At 38.2% G+C, this 23,677-nt stretch overlaps 1 protein-coding gene and 1 long non-coding RNA gene across 2 annotated transcripts in view; both read left to right on the top strand.

Moving 5' to 3' along the window:
* LOC116979505 (serine-rich adhesin for platelets-like) overlaps positions 1–23,677 on the top strand; it is a 1,930,096-nt gene that overhangs the window by 285,335 nt on the left and 1,621,084 nt on the right. The window lies entirely within an intron of this gene.
* On the top strand, positions 21,032–21,504 carry LOC116980032. The gene is made up of 2 exons (XR_004413828.1): positions 21,032–21,093; positions 21,418–21,504. It is a non-coding gene; the product is annotated as an uncharacterized LOC116980032 (long non-coding RNA).

Below are 23,677 nucleotides of genomic sequence, written 5' to 3'. Positions count from 1 at the left end.
TGCTAAGGGTCTGCCATAAATTGTATATTATCCCCTTTCAATCAACCTCTCTCAGTGCAAAAACTCACACTTGGGAATCACTGTGAATCTCATGCATCTTAATCTTTAGGATCAGCTTACCATGATGGACGTTATCAAATGGCTTACTAAAATCAATGTAGATAACATCCATGCCCTACCCTCATCAACTACCTTTGTGAGCTCCTCAAAATACTTGTTCAAGATTGTAAGATGTAACCAGCCACATAATAATAAGGATTGGCCACTCTATTCCTCATGTTGCAAATATTCCTTTTACTGTCTGAAGAAGGGTCTCAACCCGAAACGTCACCCATTCCTTCTCTTCAGAGATGCTGCCTGTCCGCTGAGTTACTCCAGCTTTTTGTGTCTATTTTCCTTTTACAACTATTAGTTTCTCGGTCATTTTTCTCACAACAGCTCAGTTGCAAATATGCATGTAAACCTTCACTTATTGCACTTTATGCTGACATATGTACTGGTGTTTCTCCTCCTGTTTCAACAATTCATATCTCAACTACTCACTGTCCACAATATTGTGAGTGAAAAAATAAATATTCATCTATTTTCACCTAACCTTCCATGCTGAGTGTCTGTGTTTTACTGCAGCCGCAACAACGTCTACCACTCCAACAACTATTCCTGTCACAACATTTCCATCATCAACCTCAACATCACTCACTTCAGGGACATTGAGCACAGAAGTATCTACAACCACCCAGAGCTCCTCTCCAACACAAACAAGTGAAACAACAACAGATATCAGTTCCACAACTTCAGATATTAGTAAGTCTGTAAAGCTTTGTAAGTTATCAATGTGCATGGTCTCTCTCAGTGTCACCTAAACAAAGTAACACAGATCTACTGGGAATAATTTTCTATTCCTGTTGGAATGTGATTTTATATGAATCAAACAAGGACAGACAAAAGGAATCAGGATAAGATACAACTGTCCCTGCTTGAACCACACCAAGAGAAAAACACCAAAAACTATCATTGTGGAATCTCCTGTGTTTATTTTAGTTTAGAGATACAGCACGGGGACAGGCCCTTCGACCCACCGAGTCCACAATGACCAGCGATCCCCCCACATTAACACGACACTACATAAACACTACACTACCCTATCCTAGGGACAATTTTTACATTTACACCGTCAATTATTCTACTAATCTGTATATCTTTGGATAGTGGGAAGAAATTGAAGATCTCTGAGAAAATCCACACAGTTCATAGAAGAACGTACAAACACCGTACCGAGAGCATCCATAATCAGGATTGAACTCGGGTCTCTGGCACTGTAAGGACGCAGCACTACCGCTGCGCCACCAGGCTGCATTGTAGTCTGTGGTCAATGGTCCAGAAATTTTCCATAAAGCTGCATCATGAATTCCAAACCTTATACTCAATGCCCCACTAATGAAGGCTAGCATATCATAAGACTATCACTCTATGAACTTGTTCATTAGTTCATACGTTTATAAATCAGGAGCAAAATGAGGCCTTTTGGCCTATTGAGTCAACTCTGCCATTCATTCCTGGGTGATCTATTTCTATTTTCACGTCACCTTCCGTGCTGAGTATCTGTGTTATAATGCAGCCTCCACATCTACCCCAACAACTATTTCGGTTTCAACATCTACGACCGTTCCATCATGAACCTCTACATCACTCACTTCAAGGGAATTGAGCACAGAAGTATCTACAACCACCGACAGCTCCATTACAACACAAACAAGTGAAATCATTTCCATAACTTCAGACATTTGTAAGTACATAAAGCTTTGTCTGCAAGCAATGTACATGGTCTCTCTCAGTGTCAACTAAACAAAGTAACACAGTTCTACTCGGGAAAACTTCCTGTCCCAGTTGGGGTGTGAATATATATGAATCAAACAGATATCAGGAATCAGGGCCTTCTACAACCTCCCTCGCTTGTACAACACCAATAGAAAACAATCAAAATAGAAAGCTTAAACGAGAACTTACCGTTTGAAGTTTGATCTTTATTTTATGAGAGGTTGAAGTGAGGGATTACGTGACGAGCCCGCCTGCCCGCATGCGCGTCAATCTTCAACGTAGCTGTATGAAACCACAGAATAGTTGCTGACCTAAGCTATAGGACGTTTACGAGCTAGAACTACCGAATGATCTTTATGAGAATAGGGTTGGGAGTGGGGGGCACGTAATCCCTCACTTCAACTTCTCATAAAATAAAGATCAAACTTCAAACGGTAAGTTCTCATTTAATCTTTCTATTTTATTTCGAAGTCACGTGAGTGACTACGTAAAGATTTCAAAGCTCTGTGGTTTCATGCAGTGACACAATCTGTGTGTGAAACACTTAAACAGATAAACCATTAATGGTAGGAAAAAAACATGAGTTGTTAATATCATGATGCTAACTTGCATACATGGCCATTGTTCTTAACTGGACCGTAGTCCCAATAGACTGTTGAGTTAGACAATAACTCATGCAACACTGTGCATAATTATATCTGCAAATATCCAGACATATTCCACCAAATTTTATAATTTATTAACCTGCACTATGTAAACCTCATGCTGTATGATGAAAGGGAAATCCATTCTATTGGCTGCTAATGAGCCATCAACAATATCTTGAGACTATTGAATAACAAAAGAACGATCTTTTATTGCATAGGTACTAGCAACTGAGTGCACTTGTATACCTAATGACATCCCTTATTTCTGCTCTGGTGGGTATGCTGTCAACCTCAAATGTACGCAATCCTGCTCATTTGCTTATGAGATTATTTCTATAACACGCTACCCTAATGTCAGTTATGACGTAGAGACTAAGCCAGAGATTGAATAAAGGCTGTCCACTTTATGATGAGATCAGTTTGCTGAAAGCATAATCATCTTAAGATACAGGTCCCATTAGGAAAAATAGAGGAATATTTGCATAACAATTCACTGATGTACATCGCACACTACAATGAGTGTAGGCTATTAGAGTGGTCAAATAAAAGACACCCTGCATAACGTTAGAGAACAGTGGGTGAATAACCAATCATTTATGTCCCACTTATGGTACTAAGTGAATATATGCATAAGATTTTATGCTATAATTAATTTAAGCAGAGCAGTAGGGGTGTCAGGTCTCAAGATAGTTCAAGACATACACAGGGACCTTTTGTTATGTGGGGACACACATTTACAACAATACGTCAAGGTCACCAAGAGCATTTGAGACTCTGAGCTAACTACGATTGTTAGTTACAAAAGATGTTATAAGAACCAATCTACTCAGATCTTGCCAGGTGTTAAAACTGAGTTGAGTTATGCAGGAGTAGATACTGATCCGGATCTCACTCCACCAGGCTGCTATAACAGCAGAAGCAAGGGTTAATTACGTTCTGCTGGACCACATCCTAACGGCTGTAGCGTGGTCAAACGAACAACATTTTCAAACATGTTAATAATAACCCGTTGCCAGACCTGGGGTATTTCTCAATTTATTTTATGTTCTGTTATAGGTTCCATCAGGATGGGAGATGTGATTATTGTTATTGCTTATTTAACAGCATCAGCATGTTTAAATCTATGTCATGACTGTATGCATCATGAATGTTTTCCCTCATTTGTCAATGAGGCAGTTGTGGTTGTGTAGACTTGTTTTCTCACAGCATGAAATCACAGAGCTTTGAAATCTTCACGTAGTCACTCACGTGACTCCGAAGTAAAATAGTAAGATTAAACGAGAACTTACCAGTTTGAAGTTTGATCTTTATTTTATGAGGAGTTACGATGAGGGAATACGTGCCCTCCGCTCCCAGCCCTCGTTAAGCTCATCTGGTAGTTCTAGTTTTCTTTCATCTTACTATCATACTTCAGTCACTGTTATTATTATCTGTGATTTCACACCGCTGCTTTGAAAATTGACGCACGTGCGGCTGAACGGCCTGCTTCACGTAATCCCTCATCGTAACTAATAAAATAAAGATCAAACTTCAAACTGGTAAGTTCTCATTTAATCTTACTATTATACTCAATGCCTCTACCAATGAAGGCTGGAATATGGTAGGACTTTATATCACCCCATAAACTTGTCATAAGTTCATGTTCATAATTCATAGGATAAAAATTATGCCATTTAGTCCTCATCCATTCAATCTTGACTGATCTATATTTCCCTATCAATTATCAACTTGTGATGATACTTTCAGTAGGATAAGGACATACTTCAAGATCCCTCTGTACATCACTGCTGTTAGGGTCTGCCATTAATTGTTCATTTTTCCCAAACATTCAACCTCCCACAGTGAAACAACTCACACTGCCTGTGATAATAGTGCATCTTCCATCCCTCTGTGCATTTCTGCAGCTGATCTATATCCCACTGTGTACTCCGACATCCTTCCGCTCATTCCACTACTCCTGCAATCTTGGTATTATCTATAATATTATTAACCAACCCGTCTGAAGGCTAGCATATCATAAGACATATCGTTGCAACAGCATGATCATAAATTCGTAAGATTATAGCCAAATTAGGCTATTTGATCCATCGAGTCTTCTCCACCATTCATTCTTGGCTGATCTATTTTTCCCACTGAACTGTCCAATATTTTGCATATAACAGAGTTTCCAACACAAATTGCTGTGGAAATCCTCTGGTCACAGATCTCCATCCTGAATATTGTTCTTCTGGCGCAGCCCTGTATCATTTCTCAGTAAACCAGTCCTTAATCCATATGACAAAATCTCTGTGAATCCTATGCATCATAATATTTTGTCCCAGCCTACCGTGAGGGACTTTATGAAATGGTTACTATAATCTATGTAGACAGCATTCTCCGTGTTCCCTCATCAATCACATTTGTGGGCTCCTTAAAAATCTTGATCAAGATAGTAAGATGTGACCTGCCACATAATAATAATAATGATTGGCCAATCTTTTCCTCCTGTTGCAAATATTCCTGTTACAACGATCATTTTCACAGTCCTTCTTCTCACAACAACTCATGCTGCAAATATGCCTGTTGTCCTTCACTTATTGCACTTCATCATGAAACATGTACTGGCTTTTCATCTCCTCCTGTTTCACCAATTCACATTAGAACTACTCACTGTCCTTAATGTTGTGAGTGAAAAAGGAAATAAGCCACTAATTTCACCTCACCCTCCGTGCTGCGTATCTGTGTTTTATTGCAGCCTCAACAACATCTACCACTCCGACAACTATTACTGTTTCAATATTTACAACAGGTCCATCATCAACCTCAACATCACTCACTTCAGGGACATCGAGCACAGAAGTATCTACAACCACCAAGAGATCCACTCCAACACAAACAAGTGAAACAACAGATATCAGCTCCACAACTTCTGAAATGAGTAAGTCTGTAAAGCTTTGTCCATTAGCAATGTGAATGGTCTCTCTCAATTTCACATAAATAAAGCAACAGAGATCTGGCGAGAATTTCTTCCAGTTGAATTATGGATTATGACTTCCTAACTATTATACTCAACACCTTTATCAATGAAGGCTGGCATATGGTAGGACTTCATATCACCCGTCAATAATGTTGTAAGTGAAAAAGGAAATGGGCAACTAATTTCACCTCACCTTCCGTGCTGAGTATCTGTGTTTTAATGCAGCCTCAACAATATCTACTGCCCTGATAACTATTCCTGTTTCAACATTTACAACAGGTCCATCATCAACCGCACTCTTGTACTCGATGCCTCTACCAATGAAGGCTGGCATTTGGTAGGACTTCATATCATCCCATGAACTTGTCATAAGTTCATATTAATAAGTGATATGAGTAAAATTACACCTTTTGGCCTATTGAATGTACTCCTCCATTCAATGGTCTATATTTCCCTCTCAACTCTCAGTAAGTTATGGACCCAATCTAATGTATGGGTCACTGTACATCATTGCTGTTAAATGACTTCTTTATGAAGTTATTTTTTATTTATTTGGCCTATCGAGTCTTCTTCGCCATTCATTCCTGGCTGAACTATATTTCCCTCCGAACTATCAACTTGTGAAGCACCTTTTGGTAAATTCTGGACTTGCACCCCAAGCTCCCTCTGTACATCAATGCTGTTAAGGGTCTGACATTAACTGTATATTATCCCCTTACAATCAACCTCCCTCAGTGCATCAACTCGCACTTATGAATCACTGTGAATCTCATGCATCTTAATGTTTTGGATCAGCTCACAACGAGGAACGTTATTAAATAGCTTAATGAGAACTATGTGGACAACATACATGCCCTACTCTCGTCAACCATCTTTTTAATCTCCTCAAAAGACTTGATCAGCGTGGTACAATGTGACCTGTAAAATAATAATAAGGATTGACCAATAATTTCCTGCTGTTGCAAATATTTATGTTACAACTATTCCATTTTCAATAATTCTTCTCACAACAGCTCATGCTGCAATTATGCCTGTTGACCTTTATTTATTGCACTTTATCCTGACACATGTACTGGTTTTTCATCTCTTCCAGTTTCAACAATTCACATTTCAACTACTCACTGTCCTTAATCTTGTTAGTGAAAAATGAAATAAGCATCTAATTTCACCTCGCCTTCCGTGCTGAATATCTGTGTTTTAATGTAGCCTCAACATCGTCTACCACTCCGACAACTATTCCTGTTTCAACATTTACAACTGGTCTATCATCAACCTCAACATCATTCACTTCAGGGACATCGAGCACAGAAGTATCTACAATCACCGAGAGCTCCACTCCAACACAAACAAGTGAAATGACTACTGACATCAGTTCCACAACTTCTGCAATTAGTAAGTCTGTGAAGCTTTGTTTGTTACCATTGTGCATGTTTTCTCTCAATATCACCTGAACAAAGTAACAAAGATTTACTGGAGAGAACTTCTTGATCCAGTTTACACGTGTATTATGACTTCCTAACTATTATACTGATATCAGTTCCACAACTTCAGAAATGAGTAAGTCTCTAAAGCTTTATCTGTTAGCAACATGCATGGTCTCTCTCAGTATCACCTAAATAAAGTAGCACGGATCTAGTGGGGACAATTTCCTGTTGCCGTTTAATCAACCTCCCTCAGTGCAACAACTCACACTTGTGAATCACTGTGAATCTCATGCATCTTAATCTTTTGGATCAGCCCACCACGAGGAACGTTATCAAATGGCTAACTGAAATCTATGTGGGCAACATCCATGCCCTACCCCGATCAATCATCTTTATGATCTCCTCAAAAAACTTGATTCAGATTGTACGATGTGACCTGCAAAATAATAATAAGGATTGGCCAATATTTTCCTGCTGTTGCAAATATTCCTGTTACAACTATTCCATTTTCAATCATTCTTCTCGCAACAGCTCTTGCTGCAAATGTCCCTGCTGAACTTTTCTGATTGCGCTTTACCCTGACATATGTATGGTGTTTCATCTTCTCCTGTTTTAACATTTCATATTTCAACTATTCATTGTTCTCAAAGTTGTGAGTGAAAAAGGAAATATGCAACTAATTTCACCTCACCTTCCGTGCTGAGTATCTTGTGTTTTAATGCAGCCTAAACAACATCTACCACTCCGACAACTATTCCTATTTCAACATTTACAACAGGTCCATCATCAACCTCAACATCACTCACTTCAGGGACATCGAGCACAGAAGTATCTACAACCATCGAGAGCTCCACTCCAACACAAACAAGTGAAACGACTACTGATATCAGTTCCACAACTTCGGAAATTTGTAAGCAGCTAAAGTTTATCTGTTAGAAAGGTGCATGGTCTCTCTCAGTGTCACCTCAATTAAGTATCATGGATCAAGTGGGGACAATTTCCTGTTGCAGTTTAATATGAATTATACGTCCCTAACTCTTATCCTCATTGACTCTGGTAATGAAGGCTAACATATCAAATGAATTTGTTATCCCACTATGATGTTATTTTTTACTCATTTGGCCTCTGGATTCTACTCCATCATTCATTCCTGGCTGAATTATATTTCCCTTCGAAGTGCCAATTAGTGATGCACATTTTGGTAAATTCTGGACTTGCACCACAATATACCTCTGAACATCAATGCTGTTTAGGGTCGGTCATTAACTGTATATTATCCCCTTACAATTACCTCCCCCAGTGCAACAACTCACACTTGTGAATCACTGTGAATCTCATGCATCTTAGTCTTTTGGATCAGCCCACCACGAGGAACGTTATCAAATGGCTTCTTGAAATATATGTGGACAACATCCATGCCCTACACTCATTAATCATCTTTTTGATCTCCTCAAAACCCTTGATCAAGATTGTACAATGTGACCTGCAAAATAATAATAAGGAATGACCAATAATTTCCTGCTGTTGCAAATATTTAAGTTACAACTATTCCATTTTCAATCATTCTTCTCACAACAGCTCATGCTGCAAATATGCCTGTTGACCTTCAGTTATTTCACTTTATCCTGACACATGTACTGGCTTTTCATCTTCTCCAGTTTCAACAATTCACATTTCAACTACTCACTATCCTTAATGTAGTAAGTGAAAATGGAAATAAGCAACTAATTTCACATCACCTTCCGTGCTGAATACCTGTGTTTTAATACAGCCTCAACAACATCTACCACTCCGACACCTATTCCTGTTTCAACATTTACAACTGGTTTATCATCAACCTCAACATCCCTCACTTCAGGGACATCGAGCACAGATGTATCTACAACCACCGAGAGCTCCACTCCAACACAAACAAGTGAAACGACTACTGATATCAGTTCGACAACTTCTGGAATTAGTAAGTCTGCAAAGCTTTGTCTGTTAGCAATGTGCATGGTTTCTCTCAGTGTCACCTGAACAAAGTAACAAAGATCTACTGGGGAGATCTTCTTGATCCAGATTAAATATGTATTATTACTTCTGAATTATTATACTCAACGCCTTTATCAATGAAGGCTGGCATATGGTAGGACTTCATATCACCCGTCCATAATGTTGTGAGTGAGAAAGAAAATAGGCAACTAATTTCACCTCAACTACCATGCTGAGTATCTGTGTTTTAATGGAGCCTCAACAACATCTACCACCCTGATAACTATTCCTGTTTCAACATTTACAAAAGGTCCATCATCAACCTCAACATCACTCACGTCAGGGACATCGAGCACAGAAGTATCTACAACCACCGAGAGCTCCACTCCAACACAAACAAGTGAAACAACAGATATCAGCTCCACAACTTCTGAAATGAGTAAGTCTGTAAAGCTTTGTCCATTAGCAATGTGAATGGTCTCTCTCAATGTCACATAAACAAAGCACCAGAGATCTGGCGAGAATTTCTTCCAGTTGAATTATGGATTATGACTTCCGAACTCTTATACTCGATGACTCTGCCAATGACGGCTGGCATTTGGTAGGACTTCATATCATCCCATGAACTTGTCATAAGTTCATATTAATAAGTGATATGAGTAAAATTACACCTTTAGGCCTATTGAACCTACTCCTCCATTCAATCTTGACTGATCTATATTTCTCTCTCAACTCTCGTGCTGCTACTTTCAGTAAGTTATGGACCCACTCTAATATCCCACTGTACATCATTGCTGTTAAATGACTTCTTTATGAAGTTATTTTTTATTCATTTGGCCTATCGAGGCTTCTTCGCCATTCATTCCTGGCTGAACTATATTTCCCTCCGAACTATCAACTTGTGATGCACCTTTTGGTAAGTTCTGGACTTGCACCCCAAGCTCCCTCTGTACATCAATTCTGTTATGGGTCTGACATTAACTGTATATTATCCCCTTACAATCAACCACCCTCAGTGCAACAACTCGCACTTGTGAATCACTGCGAATCTCATGCATCTTAATGTTTTGGATCAGCTCACCATGAGGAACGTTATCAAATGGCTTACTGAGATCTATGTGGCCAAAATCCATGCCCTACCCTCATCAACCATCTTTTTAATCACCTGACCAATAATTTCCTGCTGTTGCAAATATTTCTGTAACAACTATTCCCCATTCAATCATTCTTCTCACAACAGCTCATGCTGCAAATATGCCTGCTGACCATCACTTATTGCACTTTATCCTGAAATATGTATTGGATTTTCATCTCTTCCAGTTTCAACACTTCACATTTCAACTACTCACTGTCCTTAATGTTGTTAGTGAAAAAGGAAATAAGCATCTAATTTCACCTCGCCTTCCGTGCTGAATATCTGTGTTTTAATGTAGCCTCAGCATCGTCTACCACTCCGACAACTATTCCTGTTTCAACATTTACAACTGGTCTATCATCAACCTCAACATCATTCACTTCAGGGACATCGAGCACAAAAGTATCTACAACCACCGAGAGCTCCACTCCAACACAAACAAGTGAAACGACTACTGATATTAGTTCCACAACTTCAGAAATTAGTAAGTCTCTAAAGCCTTGTCTGTTAGCAACGCACATTGTCTCTCTCAGTGTCACCTAAATAAAGTAACACAGATCTAGTGGGGACAATTTCCTGTTGCAGTTTAAATATGTATTATGCGTCCCTAACTTTTATTCTCAATGCCTCTGCTAGTGAAGGCTAGCCTATCAAATGACTTCTTTATCACGCTATGATGTTATTTTTATTTATTTGGCCTGTTGAGGCTACTCCGCCATTCATTCCTGGCTGAGCTATATTTCCCTCTGAACTATCAACTTGTGATGCACCTTTTCCTAAGTTCTGGACTTGCACCCCAAGCCCACCACGAGGAATGTTAACTAATGGCTTACTGAAATCTACGTGCTAGTTTTTCATCTCCTCCTGTTTCAACAATTTACATTTCAACTACCCACTGTCCTTAATGTTGTGAGTGAAAAAGGAAATAAGCAACTAATTTCACCTTGCCTTCCATGCTGATTATCCGTGTTTTAATGCAGCCTCAACAACATCTACCACTCCGACAACTATTCCTGTTTCAACATTTACAACTGGTCTATCATCAACCTCAACATCACTCACTTCAGGGACAGTGAGCACAGAAGTATCTACAACCACCGAGAGCTCCACTCCAACTCAAACAAGAGAAACGACTACTGATATCAGGTCTACAACTTCTGGAATTAGTAAGTCTGTAAAGCTTTGTCCGTTATCAATGTGCAGGGTTTCTCTCAGTATCACCTGAACAAAGAATAAAGATCTACTGGAGAGAACTTCTTAATCCAGTTTAAATGTGTATTATGACTTCCTAACTGGGATGGCGTTCTGGCGGCGGTGACCTGAGTCCGGGGTTCGGCCGCCGGCCAGTGGCTGTGTCAGCAGGACTGGTGGACGGCAGCTTCGACCACCCCGGGGCCGCGGTGTTTGAGCCGCGGGACTGTTTGCTACATCGCCCGGTGTGGAATCGCCTCAGCGCAGAGAGAGAAGCGGAGGGAAGAGACTGCAGCCCTAAGACTTTTGCCTCCATCACAGTGAGAAGGTGCTATGTGGACTCACTGTGGTGGATGTTAATATGTGTTTATTGTTGTTTTTTTATTGTATTGTATGTATGTATGACTGCAGGCACGAAATTTCGTTCAGACTTCGGTCTGAATGACACTAAAGGAAACCCTGTAACCCCTGTAACCTGTATACTCAATGCCTCTACCAATGAAGGCTGGAATATGATAGGACTTCATATCATCCCATAAACTTGTCATAAGTTCATGTTCACGTTATAAGAGAAAAATTATGCCATTTACCCTATTGAATGTACTCCTCCATTCAATCTTGGCTGGTCTATATTTCCCTCTCAATTACCAACTTGCGATGATACTTTCAATAATTTATGGACATACTCCAAGATCCCTCTGTACATCACTGCTGTTAGGATCTGCCATTAATTGTTCTTTTTTCCCTAACATTCAACCTCCCACAGTAAAACAACTTACACTGTCTCTGATTACAGTGCATCCCTCCGCACATTTCTGTAGCTGATCTATATCCCGCTGCGTACTCTGACATCCTTCCGCACATTCCACTGCCCCAGCAATCTTGGTATTATCTCGTAATATATTTTTTTATTAAAGGTAATCAATTACAATGCTTCAAACAACTTTATATCAAATTAATTCAATTTGCATTAAGTAAAACACTAGTAATACTTATCTACTGTTTTTTTAGAAATAATGATAGAGAAAGAATAGAGAAAGAATAAATCATTAAGAGAGTGATTAAATAATAATTTGATTATATATAAGAAAGAAAAGAGAAACGAAAAAAAAAAAAAAAAAAAAAAAAAAAAAAACATTTTTAGTAACCACAATATGTATTATTAATAACACTACTACAAGTGATAGTATCAATAAAGACATATATGTAATTCCAATATAAAAATGAATTATTCTCACCAAATCCCGCAGGGTGCACGTCGAGCTGTGTTGCCAAGAACAGCTACTTCTCTAAATACTGTATATATGGAGACCATATCTGTTCAAAAGAATTATACTTGTCCAATAGGACAAATCTAATTCTTTCCAGATGTAACGTCTCCATCATCTCTGTTGCCCACATTTTGGTTGTGGGGGATAATGTTCCCTTCCAAAATTTCAATATGATTTTTTTTCCAATTATTAAACAGTAATCAAAGAAATTTCTTTGATTTACTGTAAGTGATAGATGTAAATCCGGAATTCCAAATATTATTAGCTTTGGGTTAGGGTCCAATTTAACTTTGATGACTTCAGAAATAACTTTAAAGATTTCTGTCCAGTAATAATTCAATTTAGGACATGTAACAAAACTATGTATTAAATTTGCCTCTGCTTTCTTGCACTTATCACAAATAGCGGAGAGATTCGGAAAAATACTATTTAATTTAGTTTTCGAATAATGTAACCTATATAATACTTTAAATTGTATCAGTATATGTCTGGCGTTTAATGAACACCGGTGTATTCGTTGTAGACTTTCTTCCCAGTTTTCTTTTGTTATAGCCAATCCCATTTCATTTTCCCATGCTTGACGATATACTTCCGTTATTGGATTCTCCTTATCCAAAATGATGTTATATATATAGGCTATTAATTTTTCTGTATTTGGATATAAATTAAACAGTTCATCTAACAATCCTGCTTCTTTATTTTTATAATCTTGTGTATTGGATTTAATATAATCTCTAATTTGTAAATACCTAAACAAATGTTGTGGAGACAATCCATAAATATCTTGTAACTCCTGGAATAAAAGAAATTTTCCTTTTCTATACAGATGTTCTATCCTTGTAATTCCTAAATCATCCCATTGTTTAAACCCCCCATCTAATATAGCAGGTTTAAACGATGGATTATTCATAATTGGTAATCTAAATGAGAGATTATCCAAGTGTAGAGTCTTAACTATTTGTTTCCAAATACGTCTATTATTATATATTATTAGGTTGTCTTTATAATATTTTTTTTGTACTTCCGTTGGTGCAAAAATTATCGAACCTACATTGAAAGGTAGACAGTCCTCCTTTTCTATATTTAACCATGTCGGTTCATGATCCATATTTACCCACCAGAAATTCATATTCTTAATCTGAACAGCCCAAAAATAATATAAAAAGTTTGGAAGTGCTAATCCTCCATTTATCTTAGCTTTGCATAGATGTTTTTTATTTATTCTGTGATTTTTATAATCCCAAATAAAGCTATTGACAATATTATCAATTTTTTAAAAAAAAGTTTTCGGAAGAAAAAAAGGAATAGCCTGAAACAAATATAACAACTGCGGTAGAAATACCATCTTTATGGCACTTATTCTACCAATCATGGATATAGGCAGTGTTTTCCAATATAAAATATTTTTTCTAAGTTTATCTAATAGTTGAGGATAGTTGGATTTTATTAATGAGTTATGAGTTTTAGTTACGTTAATCCCTAAATATTTAAGTTTGTCTGTAACTACTTTTAATGGGTATTGTTGTAATGTATTAAGATTTATTCCTGTTATTGGCATAATCTCGCTTTTATCCCAATTAATCCTATACCCAGAAAATGCACCAAACTTAGTTATAATGTTTAGCAGGTTGGGAATACTAATTTCCGGTTTTGTAATATAAATCAAAACATCATCTGCATATAAAGAAATTTTATTAATTGTTGTATCAGTATTATAGCCATATATTTCAGGTTCAGATCTAATTTTTTCCGCCAATGGTTCTATCACCAATGCGAACAATAAGGGTGATAACGGACATCCCTGTCTGCATCCCCTAGAGAGTTTGAATTTGGCTGATAAAATTTGGTTAGTCAAAATTCTTGCCATAGGATTCGAGTATAAAATTCTTACCCATTTACAAAATCTATCCCCCAATTGAAACTTTTCCATTATATTAAATAAATACATCCATTCCACCTGATCAAACGCTTTTTCTGCATCTAGTGATATAACCGCTAGTTCCGTATCTCGTATTCTTTTTGAATATATAATATTAAACAAACGTCTGAGATTATGGGATGAGTAACGTTTTGGGATAAAACCTGTTTGATCATAATGTATTAATTTAGAGATCACTAAACTTAATCTCCTAGATAAGACCTTAGTTAATATTTTTTGGTCTGTATTTAAAAGGGCAATCGCTCTATATGATCCAGGATCTTCCAAATCCTTATCTACTTTAGGGATGAGTGTAATTGTGGATTCATTTAAAGATTCTGGTAATTTTCCTTGGTCATATGCATATCTATACATTATTTGTAATCTTGGGGAAATCAGATCTTGAAATTTTTTATAAAATTCTGCACTCAGGCCATCTGGGCCCGCTGCTTTTCCGTTCTTAAGCGAACTAATTGATTCTATAATATCTTTTACTGTTATTTCAGCATTTAACAATTCTCTACCTTCCTGATCTAAGCTATTGATTTGACATTCTTGTAAAAATATTTCCATACTATCTGTTTGTCCTGTTAGTTTTGACGAATAAAGATTTTTATAATATTGTAAAAATCTATCATTAATATCTTTTGGAGTAATTAATATATTTCCATACTCAGATCTAATTCCGTGTATCATCTTCTCATCTTCTAATTTTCTAAGCTGTCGTGCTAGTAATTTTTGTGGCTTATCTCCAAATTCAAAATACACTTGCTTAGTTTGTTGAAAAAGTTTAATCACTTGATTAGAATATATTTTATTTAATCTATATTTTACTGATGCAATTTTATTACTTAACTCTTTGGAAGGCTGTTTTATATTTTCATTATCTAGACGTTTTATCTCATTTTCTAAATTTTGTTCTATTTTTCGATTTTCTTTATTGAGATGTGCTTGTGCGGATATTATTGCGCCACGCATGAATGCCTTAAATGTGTCCCAAAATAGTGATGGAGAAGTTTCAGGATTATCATTAGTTTCAAAAAATAATTTAATCTGATCCATCACATATTTACAACAGTCATTGTCCTTTAATATCTGAGGGTTAAATCTCCAGGTAGTAGTTTTATTAGATATATCTTTTAATTTTATCTTAAATGTTAATGGCGCATGATCCGAGATGATAATATTATGATATTTTGCATCATACGTAAAAGGAAGTAATTTAGAATCTATTAAAAAATAATCTATCCTCGAATAGGTTCCATGTACGGGCGAGAAAAAAGAATATTCTCGTCCGGATGGGTTATCTAACCTCCAGATGTCTTTAATATTAGATGTATTGATAAAAGCATTTATGAATTTACTTGATTTCGAGGCAGCTTTCCTTTTTGCGGATGATCTATCTAGATAATTATCTAAAGTACAATTTAAATCACCTCCAATTATTAAATTGTGTTGAGTGGATATAGGAATATTATTAAATATTTTCTTAAAAAATAATGGATTATCAAAATTAGGGGCATATATATTCATTAAAATTACCTTTTTTGAATATAATTCCCCTGTAATTATTACATATCTGCCTTCTTTATCCTCTATAATAGAACTTTGTATGAAAGGTATACCTTTGCGAATAATTATTGCAACTCCTCTAGATTTATGAATAAATGTAGAATGATACACCTTAGAAATCCATTTAGCTGTTAATCTATGTTGAGCATCTTTTTTAAGATGAGTCTCTTGAAGGAAAATGACATCTGTCTTCAATCTGTTCAACTGAGCTAATACCTTTCCCCTTTTAATTGGTTCATTAATGCCTTTTACATTCCAACTGCAGAAGGTTACTCCATCACCCCCAGTCTTCACCTTTATATCATGCATTTTACTATTAGGGCGGCTTTTTTTGGAGTAGCCTTCTTGACTCACCCAGCTCCCCGTTGCACCCGGACATCAATCCAATGAGAATTTCTTTCCACCTTAATCCACATCTATGTCTTCTTAAACTAAATACACAATATCCTTCACATCTACATTCAAATAATATATAATATAAGATCAATAAAAAACAAAAACAATAAGAAATATCAATAATAAAAAAAAAGTAAAGAGTGTTAATAGGGTGCTCAGAAAAAAAAGAAACTACACTTGTATAGTGTGTAGTATGTGAAGGTGAAAGCCACACTAACGTGGCCATTAATCTAAAGACTTCCGTTTTTTTAATAAAAAAAAGATGTTGATTATACCAGCTCCTATCTCAAATGCTATATATATTGGGGTGGGGTACTAACTTTATATACTTAGTACTTAGTAATTATTTCTATTATTCATATTACTATTTGCTAATTACTAATATCAATTGTATTTAATACTATAATATGTAATACTATTATCATGGAATAATTAAATATTTTCTAATAATTAATACAGAACTACTACTAAATGCCCATTATTCCACTTCCTTCTAAGTGAGTATTTCATAACCACAGGTCGATGATAAAAGTTCAGTCCTCTCCTTCTCCCTCGGGTTCTTCCTCCGCATCTTCTCTCTCTTCATCTTCTGGCTTCTGCTGTATGCCTCGGGCGAATTTCAATGCTTCAGTATGCTTAACGAAACGATATTCCTTGTCATCATAAGTTACTCTCAGTATTGCTGGGTACATCAAGCCATATCTCAGATTCTTAGTATTCTGTACATTCCTCAGAATACCTTTTGTTTCTTTAAATAGAGCTCTTTTCTTGGCCACTTCTGCAGGGAAGTCTCTAAAAATACTGATGTTGTCTCCCTCGTATTTCAGGTTTCTCTTTTTTATTATTATCTTCATCATTTCTTCGAAGACATGGTCAAAGGCCACTTTTACAATCATTTGTCTGGGCGATGAACCTATCCCAGGGGCCCGTCTTAGAGCCCTATGTGCACGGCTCAACAGGGGTTCATGATCCAAATTCAAAATATCCATTAAAAGTTTTGCAACAAATTTTCGAGGATCTTGACTCCCCTCACGACCTTCGCTCAGACCAACTATACGCAAATTTTTACGGCGTTGGCGTCCCTCCAGATCGATACATTTCTCGTTTGTTTTATGTAATAATTCTAAGAGGCGTTTGTTCTCGGCACGGAGTTTTTCGGTCTCCTTAGTATTCACTTCAGCAATTTTAGTTAGCTCTTTAATTGCTTCGCCTTGTTGGTCTAGCGAAATTATAGTAGGATCTATCTTGTCATCCAGCTTTCTTTCCATCCCAGCAGCTATTTCCTTTACATCCTCAATTTGAGTTTGTAACTCGGCATTAGCCTTTTCCTTCCACTCATCCATCATACTTTTTACCGTCGTTATAACTTGTTTTATTAAGTCTTCTTTATCTTCTTTATTTTTCTCGTGAGACACCAGCATATCCGCTTTTAAACTTTTTATCTCCTCCATATACTCCTTCCTCTGCTTCTTTATCTCCTCCATATACTCCTTCCTCTGCTTCTTTATCTCACCTAGAATGGTAGTCTTAAGTTCCTCCATTTCAGCTTTCCTCTGTGAGATATCTTCTTGAGAAGCAGCAGTTGCACCCGAGCTGAGGCCAGTTTCCCTTCTCGTAGCTTTTTTTCCAGCGGTGGGGGTGGGGGAGCGCTGGGTCATAATTTCTTCTTAAAATCGCGCGCCTGATGACGTCACGCACCTTTTAAATGCTGCCGGAGCCGTTCACAATCGATCTCCTGTGGTAAGTGCGTTTGTTTGACCCTTTTACCCCCGTTTTAAATTCAGTTTTTTTCGGAGCTGTAATGGCGCGATTCCACTCACATCGTGGCGCCAACCGGAAGTCGCAATCTTGGTATTATCTGTAATATAATTAACCAACCCGTCTCAAGGCTAGCATATCATAAGACATATCGTTCCAACAGCTTGTTCATAATTTCTTAAGATTATAAGTCCCTTGAGCAGAATTAGGCCATTTGGTACATCAAATCTAATCCACCATTCATTCTTGGCTGATCTATTTCTCCCTCTGAACTGTCCAATATTTTGCAAATAACTGAGATCACAACACAAATTACTGTGGAAATCCTCTGGTCACAGATGTGCAGCCTGAATATCGTTCTCCCGCCACAGCCATGTATCATTTCTCAGTAAATCAGTCCTTAATCCATATGACAAAATCTCGGTGAATCCCATGCATCATAATATTTTGTCCCAGTCTACCTTGAGGAACTTTATGAAATGGTTACTATAATCTATGTAGGCAGCATTCTCCACCGTCCCCTCACCAATCACATTCGTGGGCTACTCAAAAATCATGATTAAGATAGTAAGATGTGACCTGCCACATAATAATAATGATTGGCCAATCTTTTCCTCCTCAAGTCAAAGTATCCTTTATTGTCATTCAGACCTTTTGGTCTGAACGAAATTTTGTGCCTTGCAGTCATACATATAATAAAAATAACAAAAACACACAATAAACACAAATTTATTATCCACCACAGTGATTTCACCAGGCACCTCCTTACTACGATGGAAAGCAAAAGTCTTAAAGTCTTTGTCTATTCCCTCCTTCTTCTCCCTTTGCGCTGAGGCGATCCAGGCTTCCGATGTTGTGACCCTGCCGGGTGATGGTAAGTAAGTCATTCCGGCGGCTGAATCCGAGCTCCGCGAACGGGCCGGTTCAAACTCCGCGGCCCGGGGTTGTCGAAGCTGCCGAGGCTGCCGCCCTCCAATCCAGCGGATGAAGCTATTGTTGCGGGAGCTCCGGCAAATCAGGTCACCAACCAGGGACCTGCGAGCTCCCGATGATATGGTCTACTGGGCCCGCGGCCGAATCCACTGGGCCTGCGGCAGAGCCTCCAAAGTCGGGTGGCCGCCGCCACAGCCCCGAAGTCGGGCCGCCGCTGGAATGCTGGAACACCGCCACAGCTCCAACGTCGGGCCGCCGTTTCCGCCGCCGCCGCCGGAACGCCAGAATAGCTCCGAAGTCTGGCCGCCGCCGGAACGCCGCCACAGCCCCAAAGTCGGGTCTGCCGCCGGAATGCCGGAACGCCGTCACAGCCCTGAGGCCGCCAGCTCCACCATTAGGCCTCAGCGTAGATGGAGATGGAGACGGGGGATACGACAAGAAAAAGTTGCATCCCCCCCGAAGAAAGAGACCAAAAGCATGTTTCTCCCACCCCCCACCCCACACATACACAACCTAATAAACTAAAATTAACTAAAACAGGACAAAAGAAAACAACAACAAAAAGAAACAACAGATGGACTGCAGGCGAGCCGCAGGTGGTAAGGCAGCGTCGCCATTTCCTGCTGCAAATATTCCTATTACCACTATCATTTTCACAGTCATTCTTTTAAGATATGCTCATGCTGCAAATATGCCTGAAGACCTTCACTTATTGCACTTTATCCTGACTTATCTACTGCCTTTTCATTTCCTCCTGTTTCAAGAATTCACATTTGAAGTACTCACTGTCCTTAATGTTGTGAATTAAAAAGGAAATAAGCCACTAATTTCACCTCACCTTCCGTGTTAAGTATCTGTGTTTTAATGCAGCCTCAACAACATCTACCGCTCCGCCAACTATTCCTGTTTCAACATTTACAACAGGTCCATCATCAACCTCAACATCACTCACTTCAGGGACATCGAGCACAGAAGTATCTACAACCACCGAGAGCTCCACTCCAACACAAACAAGTGAAACGACTACTGATATCAGTTCCACAACTTCGGTAATTAGTAAGTACCTAAAGCTTTATCTGTTAGAAATGTGCATGGTCTCTCTCAGTGTCACCTCAATAAAGTAACACGGATCTAGTGGGGACAATTTCCTGTTGCAGTTTAAATATGAATTATGCGTCCCTAACTCTTATCCTCATTGACTCTGGTAATGAAGGCTAGCATATCAAATGAATTTGTTATCCCACTATGATGTTATTTTTTACTCATTTGGCCTATCGATTCTACTCCATCATTCATTCCTGGCTGAATTATATTTCACTTCGAGTGCCAATTAGTGATGCACATTTTGGTAAGTTCTGGACTTGCACCACAATATACCTCTGAACATCAATGCTGTTTAGGGTCGGTCATTAACTGTATATTATCCCCTTACAATTACCTCCCCCAGTGCAACAACTCACACTTGTGAATCACTGTGAATCTCATGCATCTTAGTCTTTTGGATCAGCCCACCACGAGGAACGTTATCAAATGGCTTCTTGAAATATATGTGGACAACATCCATGCCCTACACTCATTAATCATCTTTTGATCTCCTCAAAACCCTTGATCAAGATTGTACAATGTGACCTGCAAAATAATAATAAGGAATGACCAATAATTTCCTGCTGTTGCAAATATTTAAGTTACAACTATTCCATTTTCAATCATTCTTCTCACAACAGCTCATGCTGCAAATATGCCTGTTGACCTTCAGTTATTTCACTTTATCCTGACACATGTACTGGCTTTTCATCTTCTCCAGTTTCAACAATTCACATTTCAACTACTCACTATCCTTAATGTAGTAAGTGAAAATGGAAATAAGCAACTAATTTCACCTCACCTTCCGTGCTGAATACCTGTGTTTTAATGCAGCCTCAACAACATCTACCACTCCGACACCTATTCCTGTTTCAATATTTACAACTGGTTTATCATCAACCTCAACATCCCTCACTTCAAGGACATCGAGCACAGAAGTATCTACAACCACCGAGGGCTCCACTCCAACACAAACAAGTGAAAGGACTACTGATATCAGTTCCACAACTTCTGGAATTAGTAAGTCTGCAAAGCTTTGTCTGTTAGCAATGTGCATGGTTTCTCTCAGTGTCACCTGAACAAAGTAACAAAGATCTACTGGGGAGGTCTTCTTGATCCAGTTTAAATATGTATTATTACTTCCGAATTATTATACTCAACGCCTTTATCAATGAAGGCTGGCATATGGTAGGACTTCATATCACCCGTCCATAATGTTGTGAGTGAAAAAGGAAATAGGCACCTAATTTCACCTCAACTACCGTGCTGAGTATCTGTGTTTTAATGGAGCCTCAACAACATCTACCACCCTGATAACTATTCCTGTTTCAACATTTACAAAAGGTCCATCATCAACCTCAACATCACTCACGTCAGGGACATCGAGCACAGAAGTATCTACAACCACCGAGAGCTCCACTCCAACACAAACAAGTGAATCAACAGATATCAGCTCCACAACTTCTGAAATGAGTAAGTCTGTAAAGCTTTGTCCATTAGCAATGTGAATGGTCTCTCTCAATGTCACATAAATAAAGCAACAGAAATCTGGCGAGAATTTCTTCCAGTTGAATTATGGATTATGACTTCCGAACTCTTATACTCGATGACTCTGCCAATGACGGCTGGCATTTGGTAGGACTTCATATCATCCCATGAACTTGTCATAAGTTCATATTAATAAGTGATATGAGTAAAATTACACCTTTTGGCCTATTGAATCTACTCCTCCATTCAATCTTGACTGATCTATATTTCCCTCTCAACTCTCGTGCTGCTACTTTCAGTAAGTTATGGACCCACTCTAATATCCCACTGTACATCATTGCTGTTAAATGACTTCTTTATGAAGTTATTTTTTATTCATTTGGCCTATCGAGTCTTCTTCGCCATTCATTCCTGGCTGAACTATATTTCTCTCCGAACTATCAACTTGTGATGCACCTTTTGGTAAGTTCTGGACTTGCACCCCAAGCTCTCTCTGTACATCAATTCTGTTAAGGGTCTGACATTAACTGTATATTATCCCCTTACAATCAACCACCCTCAGTGCAACAACTCGCACTTGTGAATCACTGCGAATCTCATGCATCTTAATGTTTTGGATCAGCTCACCATGAGGAACGTTATCAAATGGCTTACTGAGATCTATGTGGCCAACATCCATGCCCTACCCTCATCAACCATCTTTTTAATCACTTGACCAATAATTTCCTGCTGTTGCGAATATTTCTGTAACAACTATTCCCCATTCAATCATTCTTCTCACAACAGCTCATGCTGCAAATATGCCTGCTGACCTTCACTTATTGCACTTTATCCTGAAATATGTACTGGCTTTTCATCTCTTCCAGTTTCAACACTTCACATTTCAACTACTCACTGTCCTTAATGTAGTAAGTGAAAATGGTAAATAAAGTAACACAGATCTAGTGGGGACAATTTCCTGTTGCAGTTTAAATATGTATTATGCGTCCCTAACTTTTATTCTCAATGCCTCTGCTAGTGAAGGCTAGCCTATCAAATGAATTTGTTATCCCACTATGATGTTATTTTTTACTCATTTGGCCTATCGATTCTACTCCATCATCCATTCCTGGTTGAATTATATTTCCCTTCGAAGTGCCAATTAGTGATGCACATTTTGGTAAGTTCTGGACTTGCACCACAATATACCTCTGAACATCAATGCTGTATAGGGTCGGTCATTAACTGTATATTATCCCCTTACAATTACCTCCCCCCAGTGCAACAACTCACACTTGTGAATCACTGTGAATCTCATGCATCTTAGTCTTTTGGATCAGCCCACCACGAGGAACATTATCAAATGGCTTCTTGGAATATATGTGGACAACATCCATGCCCTACACTCATTAATCATCTTTTTGATCTCCTCAAAACCCTTGATCAAGATTGTACAATGTGACCTGCAAAATAATAATAAGGAATAACCAATAATTTCCTGCTGTTGCAAATATTTAAGTTACAACTATTCCATTTTCAATCATTCTTCTCACAACAGCTCATGCTGCAAATATGCCTGTTGACCTTCAGTTATTCCACTTTATCCTGACACATGTACTGGCTTTTCATCTTCTCCAGTTTCAACAATTCACATTTCAACTACTCACTATCCTTAATGTAGTAAGTGAAAATGGAAATAAGCAACTAATTTCACATCACCTTCCGTGCTGAATACCTGTGTTTTAATACAGCCTCAACAACATCTACCACTCCGACACCTATTCCTGTTTCAACATTTACAACTGGTTTATCATCAACCTCAACATCCCTCACTTCAGGGACATCGAGCACAGAAGTATCTACAACCACCGAGAGCTCCACTCCAACACAAACAAGTGAAAGGACTACTGATATCAGTTCGACAACTTCTGGAATTAGTAAGTCTGCAAAGCTTTGTCTGTTAGCAATGTGCATAGTTTCTCTCAGTGTCACCTGAACAAAGTAACAAAGATCTACTGGGGAGAACTTCTTGATCCAGTTTAAATATGTATTATTACTTCCGAATTATTATACTCAACGCCTTTATCAATGAAGGCTGGCATATGGTAGGACTTCATATCACCCGTCCATAATGTTG

Source organism: Amblyraja radiata, chromosome 13 (genome assembly GCF_010909765.2).
Source record: "Amblyraja radiata isolate CabotCenter1 chromosome 13, sAmbRad1.1.pri, whole genome shotgun sequence".
Classification (NCBI taxonomy): domain Eukaryota; kingdom Metazoa; phylum Chordata; class Chondrichthyes; order Rajiformes; family Rajidae; genus Amblyraja; species Amblyraja radiata.
This window is presented reverse-complemented; position numbering and strand designations above follow the sequence as displayed.